Raw genomic sequence first — 7,828 nt, forward strand, 5'->3', positions numbered from 1 at the left:
TTGTCTGGAGTCCAAGATGGCCATAGTCAGGGGCCAAGGGCACCTGGCTGGAAATGAAACCTGTTTTCCGGTCACCACCACTGTTGCTCATGGAGCCGCTGATGATATCATGGAAGGGGCCTTGACATCCCAGCTAAGTCAATTGGCAGCTGAATATGAGGTCATGAGGGCTGCCAGATTTTTGTTTGTTTGTTTTTTGAGACAGGGTCTCACTATGTAGTCCAGGCTGGCCTTAAACTCACTATGTAGCCTATGCTGGGGTCAAACTCCCAGCAATCCTCCTGCCTCAGCTTCCTACTTGGAATTACAGGTGTGCCCAGTGACCCATTCACTAAATTAATGACAGTGGGAATAAAAAGAAATGATTAAGCTGGGCACAGTAAAGCATGACTATAATCCTAGCAACTCCATAGCCAAAGTGATCACTGGGAGTTCAAGGTCAGCCTAGGAAATTTATTGTTGTTTTTTTTGTTTTTGTTTTTCATTTTTCTTCTGGTACCAGAAATTGAACTCATGACCTTGTGCTTGCCAGGCAGGCGCTTTGCCACTGAGCTAAATCCCCAGCCCCTCAGCCTAGGAAATTTAGCAAGTCCCTGTCTGAAAGAGAGAGAGAGAGAAAGAGAGAGAGAGAGAGAGAGAGAGAGAGAGAGAGAGAGAGAGAGAGAAAGAGAAAAAGAAAGAGAGAAAGAAAGAAAGAAAGGAAGGGATGTAGCCTAGTGCTACAGGACTTACCTAGCATATAGAAGGCCCTAAATTCAATCTCCAGTAACACACACACACACACACACACACACAGACAAATAAAGAAATGCTAAATATATTGTAAAGAAAAGGAAATATGAATGAATGCTAATAGGAGCATTCTGCAATTCAGAATCTCTTTTTATATCTCTCTTCTTATATTTTAATCTAAAGGGGCAGAATTTTAAGGCCTGTACAGGAGACTATTGAGTGCTGTGAATGTGTAAGACTCTTCCTGTGTTAATCTTTACAACAATCCTGGGAAGAAGAAATTATTACTGAGAAAACTGAGGAAATACAGTCGTTAAATATGTGCCTAAGGGCTGGGGATTTAGCTCAGTGGCACAGCACCTCCTGGCAAGCACTAGGTCATGAGTTCGATTCCTGGTACCGGAAAAAAACCAAAAAAAAAAAAAAAAAAAGAATATGTGCCTAAGGTCCTATAGCTGCAACATGGTGAACCCTGGGGCTACTGAAACCTGCTGTCCAGTTAATTACGGAGCCCCAGGCCACACCCCCACCCCTGTTACAGGTTGACTGGTGACTGTGAGGCTTCTAGGCACAGGTGAATGGAGGAACCAGATTTAGGAACAGGTCTCTCTGGCAGTATCTCAGGTATATTATCTTCAACTAGAAAACATGAGCTGTTTATTATTAAATCATAAAAATCTAAATGATGTTGTCATAAAACATTGAGGACGGAATTTGTTTGCCCTCATGGTGTGATTCCCACGGTCACCTGAACTTCCGTTACCTACTTCTCATTGTGTACTGTGCTTCCTTGTGGACTTGCGATCTGGTTTTCCTGCTCACTTCTGCTTCCCTAGCACAGCACGTGGAAGGCGCATAACTGTTCTTTGGGTTGTGAGTCTGTTGCAGGATCCTGCCTCTTCAGTTTGTTGGGGATGAGAAGTTGCTGCCTGTTTGACCCAGCCCCTGGCTCTGTGCCACAGTATTTTCTCTGACCCTTAGTCAGTCTCAGTCTTTGAGTATGGGTAGGAATAGCTGTTTAGAACAGTTACGTCACTTTCGGCTACAGTTGTACCATCAGCGCTAACAACAGCAACAATCACAGCCTAGAAAGTAACAAACTGAGGTTGCCATTAATTTGCCACCTTTAACCATATGAACTAGATTTGTGGTTATATAACAAAACCTAAAACAAACCAGAAAATTATATGCAGTATACAAGTCCTTAATATGTCAATTCTGCCCTTGAAGTTTCAAATTTAAAATGGGTTTTAGGGAGAAATAGCAAAGCAGAAGAGGAAGACATCAGAAATAAGGCTGGAGGACAGAGGGGGATCACATCAACATTTGAGAAACTGGTGCAGAAAACTGGAGGGATGCATGTGTAAGACTATTTTGAAAGTACTTTGAAAATTTTTCATGTAGAGGAGACCTGTAGAAATAATAGAAAATATTGATGTCCATATAACTTCACAAAAACATACTCAATGATGGAAATACACTAAAATGTACACATTTTGTGTTTTTATTCCACTTCAGTCTTTTTTTTTTTTTTTTTTGGTTTTTCTCCGGTACCGGGAACTGAACTCACGACCTTGCGCTTGCCAGGCAGGCGCTTTTGCCGCTGAGCTAAATCCCCAGCCCCACATTTTGTGTTTTTAGTAAATCACACATGAATATCTGAAAAAAAAAAAAAAAGAAAACTGGAGGGAAAGAGAAGGAGGAGATAAGAAGAACAGAACAGAACAACAAACACAAAGAGGCTAGAATCCATGTTCACACTCATGTAAAAACAAGATCAAACAAAGAAGGGGATGAAAACAAAAACAAAAAAACAAAACCACCACAACAATAAAAATAAACAAGAGATAGAGGAAAAAAAAGTCTACTTCCGGGTTTGTCTCTGCTGTCACTGTAGACAACGTCTGGAGGCAGAGTCCCCATCCCTGTTGATTTATCCCAGCAAGCCAGCAGGAGCTTTTGGCAGGGTAGAGGGTAATCTCAGAGCACCTGCACCTTCTGGCTGAGACCAGACTCATTCGGCCTGCAGCTGTCAGTGCACCTGCCATAGGCCTGAGCACAGCTGGGAGCCGCTAGGTGGAGCCGGGAGCTGCTCTGAGTTCTGAGCTCAGCCAGCCCCTCTCCAAGATGGCTTCTGGTGAATTACTCTCTCGAGCAGGAGGACTGAGTCCTCAGCACTCACCGCCAGCTAGTGCGGTCCTTCACTTTCACTGCTCCCTTCTACTGCTGTGTCTCTCCCTGGAGGCCTCTGGGGCGGCCAGTAGCAACCGTGTGTGCACAGGTTTGGATGGCTTCTCTCATGCAGTGCAGCTGGTCTCAGGGAGAAGACGCCATCGGGTACCTCCTTCTTCTTCCTGAAGTTTCTCTCTTCACTCTCTCTGTGGGCTTCAGTTCACACTTCAGATCCCTCCTGGGTCCAGGGGACCCACTTTCCTCCTTGTCTTCCTCCCACTGCTATATTCCAGCATCTGGACGGCAACTGTCCGAGGGGCTCTTTCTCTGCTGCTTACCACTCTGCCATCTTGCTGCTCCCAGCATGAGTTTTTTATTGGGTTCTTTTGTTGCTGTTGTTTTTTGTATTTTTTTGCAGTACCAGGAATCGAACTCACAACCTCGCGCTTGTCAGGCAGGCGCTGTGCCGCTGAGCTAAATCCCCAGCCCCGGCGTGAGTTTTTTGGATTTGGGGTTTTCATCAACGAAGGAAGCTGCAGGAGATTCAGAAGAGATGTATTCTGTGCAAGTCCTGTCACACAAGATATAAGAGAAAAACACAATATACTTCCAGAGAGGTGTATAGGAGAGGCAGCCCTCAGAGAAAACTATGTTCAAGTTAAAGCAGGAAGGTAAAGGGAAAATGAGGGGAAAATTGATGGCCATCTATGTATATTTTCTAACAATGACTCACTTTGGCTTCTGTGCATTGCATAAAACAAAATATACAGGATAGTTTCTGCCCTCAAGGAGCTTGTGATTAATTTACAGTGTTAATTTATTTTTAATAAGTCATACATTGAAATGGTTCAAAAACTTAAAGAAAAAAAAACCTAAGGCATGCTAGGTGATATGTGCCTGTAGTCCCAGGTACTGAGGAGGCTGAGGCAGGAAAATCACTTGAGCGCACGAATTTCGAGACCAACCTGGGCATAGTGAGACCTTCATATCTAAAACAAAAACAAAACCCACACTTATTTTCTCCTCTTTGATATCATTCCGCAATATTTGTATAGACTTCCAATGTGCTCTCAGTGTGTATAAGTGCACGAACAGACACACTCTCTCCTTCACATAAACGGAAGCATGTCATAAACTGATGTCTTTTTTCCTCAGAGATCAGAGAGCGCTCTCTAGAGGTTCATGTGGGTAGGGCATCCTTTTTTTTTTTTTTTTTTAACACTAGGGATTGAACCCAGCACCCTCACACCGAGCTATATCCCCAATCCTTTTTATTTTACATTTTAAAAAATTAATTAATTGTGCTAGGGATTGAACCCAAGGCTTTTATAGTGAGCTATCGCCCCTAACCTCTATTTAAATTTTTAATTTGACTTATTTATTTCTGATACTGGGGATTAAACCCAGAGCCTTGGCCCTACATCACCAGCCCTTTTTATTTTTAAATTTTGATGGAGAGTCTTACTAAGTCACTAAGTTGTCCGGCTGGGCTTGAACTTGGCAGTCCTCCTGCCTGAGCTTCCCAGACTGCTGTGATTGCAGGCCTGTGCTTCTATGCCTAATTTTCTTTTCTTATGACTATCGATACTAGCCACACAGCGATAATGATAATAATATTAAACATGCTTATAAGAATTGAGCACTATTCTGAAGCTTACTCTTAGCTTTTTTTTTTTTTTTTTTTTTTTTTTTTTTTAGTATAGGGAATTGAACCCAAGGCTTTGCACTAAGCTACATTCCCATCCCTTTAAAACTTTTTAAAAATTCTGACACAGGTCTTGCTAAGCCAGTCTTGAGGCTGGGTTTGAATTTGAAATTCTCCAGCCTCAGTCTCGCAGAATGGTGAGATGACAGGTATGTGCCCCTACACCCAGCTGTCATATTTAATTTTGTCAATAATTCCGTGAGATAGGTACGATCATTATCCACTTTTTACAGAGAAGGAAACAGGTCCTGACCATTTAATTTGCTTTGCTGAGTGTGGTGGTACATGCCTATAGTTCCAGCACTCCTGAGGCTGAGACAGGAAGATTGCCAGTTTGAGTATATCCTGGGCCACCTAGAGAGAGTTCAAATTTAGACTGCACTACATAGTAAGAGCCAGTCTCAAAAACAAAACAAACAAAAACTAGAAAAAGCAAACAAAAAATCTCGCCCTGTGAGACAAAATTAATAAATTAAGAAGAATACAAGCTATCTAACCTATGGACCTACTGCTAAAGGAAAAGGTGAGAGGATTTGTCCAAAAAAGGAAGTTGTTTTTTTTTTTTTTTTGCTTTTTTTGCTTTTTTGTGTTTATTTTTTGAGACAGGGTCTTACTATGCTTTTTAGGCTGGCCTTGAGCTCACTTTGTAGCCCAGGCTGAACTTGAACTTGCAACAATCCTCCTGCCTCAGCCTCCTGAGTGCTGCAATTACAGACCTGTGCCACCACACCCGCCTAAAAGCAAGATTTTTGTTTGTTTGTTTTTGGTACTGGGAATCATACTCAAGATTTTGCACATGCCAGGCAGGCTCTGTGCCACTAAGCTATATCCCTGGTAAGATTTTGGTTTTTTTTTTTTTGGGGGGGGGTAGCAGGAATCAAACTCACGACCTTGCGCTTACCAGGCAGGCGCTGCGCCGCTGAGCCAAATCCCCAACCCCTTTTCTTTTTCTTTTTTGGTTCCCCCCGCCCCCCGGCAAGATTTTTAAGCAAAGAGAATTTTAAAATCTGAAGCACTGGTGTGAAATTTTACCATCTATCTTTGTATTGTCCAATGTCAGGTTTGGGGTTTTTTTTCTTCTTTTATTTTTGGTCTTTTTGAGACAGTGTCTCACTATGCAGTTCAGGCTGGCCTTGAGCTCACTTTGTAGCCCAGGCTGGCCTTGAACTTGCAACAATTCTCCTGCCTCAGCCTCCCGAGTGCTGGGATTTGCAGGTGTGCGCCACTACGCCTGGGCAATGTCAGGCTTGTTGTTGCTGCTGCATCTGTTCTGTGGCAGTGAGGATTGATCTTTGCTGTGTGCTGAGCTGCATTCCTAGCCCTTTTTATTTCATTTATTTTAGTTTTTATTTGTTAGTTTTTGTGTTTTTGAGACAGGGTCTCACTATGTAGTCCAGGCTGGCCTCAAACTCACGGTGATCCTCCTGCCTCTACCTACCACGTGCTGGGTAGGATTACAGGTGTGCACCACCACACCCAGCTTAGTTTAGTTTTAGTTTTCATTATTGTTTATTCTTTTATTTTGAGACAGAGTCTCAGTATGTCGCCCAGGCTGCCTTCAAATTTGGAATCCTCCTGCCTAAGCCAACTGACTATGTGAGATTTCAGGTATAAGCCACTATGCCTGGCTGCAGTACAAGTTTTAAAGAGTGTCTTATGTGCCGAATCTCTGAAATTATACAGTTTTTGTATTTTGTGGCTTGTACTTGCACGAGTATTTTGTTCTTACCAAATGGGAGAATATACAAAACTAACCCAGCCATTTGGATTTTTTTCTTCCTTTTTTTGGTGTGGGTTTTTTTGAGACGGAATCCTGCTACGTAACCCAGGCTGCCCTCAAACTCGAGATCCTCCTGCCTCAGCCTCCTGAGCACTGGGATTGGCTTTGGATGGATTTTTTATAAACATGCACATGCTACTTACTGCTTACTGATGAATAAGAAGGCCTGAAGAGAAGAGGAACTGTGGGTAGCTGTGTGTTCATTTTCCTTCCATGCCATTTCAAGTGACTGTCTAGTACAAAGAAGTAACACGAATAAGAAAGGCCTTATTCCTCCACGGCTCTCACACGGCCACTGTCTTCTTTCTTCGCCCAAGGCAAGTTCGGTTTGAACAGGAACATGAGCTCTCAGAGCTCGGCTTCCTCAGTCACACATGCAGCACACCAGCCTTCTACTCCCTTAAAGTGTGGCCAGACTCCCACACTCACAAGTCCTACAGCGCACCGTGAATCACAGTCTGCGGAAGGGCGGCATGGAAAGGTGGCGTGTAACCGCATAGCTCCTCCGCTCAGGCGGTGTCCTTGTCCCGTCAGAGTTCACTTACAAAACCTAGGAAGTAAAATGACTAAGAGTTTCAAGCTGGACATGGTGGCACATGCCTGTAATCCCAGCACTCAGGAAGCCGAGGCGGGAAATTGCAGCACGTGTGAGGCCAGCGTGGGCTACGTAGTTAGTTTAAGGCCAGCCTGAATTACAAAGCAAGGCCCTGCCTCCGAACGCAAACAGAAACAGCAAAAAAGAGTTTCAAAGCCAGGCATGGTGGTACATACCTACAATCCCAGCTACTCGAGAGGCTGAGATAGGCAGATCTTTAGTTCAGGGCCAGTGTGGGCAGCTTAGTGGGACCCTGTCTCAAAAAATAAAATAAAAAGAAGGAAAGTTATTCAGTGGTAGAATACTTGCCTAATACGTGTGAGGCTCTGGATTCCATCTCTAGTGTAACACACACACTCACACACACACCAAGACGACAACAGAAGGGTCAGTGGTCCTTTTGAGCATGGATCACCCTGTGACTGCCCAGCTCACACGCCCACAAAGCCAACCCAGAATTGGATTCAATCCACAATTTATTTAACTAATCCTATAACCAAGTACATTTAGCTGTTATTCCCCCCCCCCTTTTTTTTTTCTGTTTTTGAGACAGGGTCTCCCTATACAGTTCAGGCTGGCCTTGAGCTCACTTTGTAGCCCAGGTGGGCCTTGAACTCGCAACAATCCTCCTGCCTCAGCCTCCCGAGTGCTGGGATTACAGGTGTGTGTCACCACGCCCAGCTATTTTCCCCATATTTTATTACCGAGTTAACAAACAAGCAAACAGGCTTGGAATGTAGCACAGTGGTAGACCAGGTGCCTATCATGTTTGAGATCCTGGGTTCAATCTGCAGCACCAAAGCAAAATAAATATATCATTAACCTGGGTATATATAGGAAATAA

This window comes from Chinchilla lanigera, unplaced genomic scaffold (assembly GCF_000276665.1).
Source record: "Chinchilla lanigera isolate Chin_1 unplaced genomic scaffold, ChiLan1.0 scaffold00077, whole genome shotgun sequence".
Taxonomy (NCBI): Eukaryota; Metazoa; Chordata; class Mammalia; order Rodentia; family Chinchillidae; genus Chinchilla; species Chinchilla lanigera.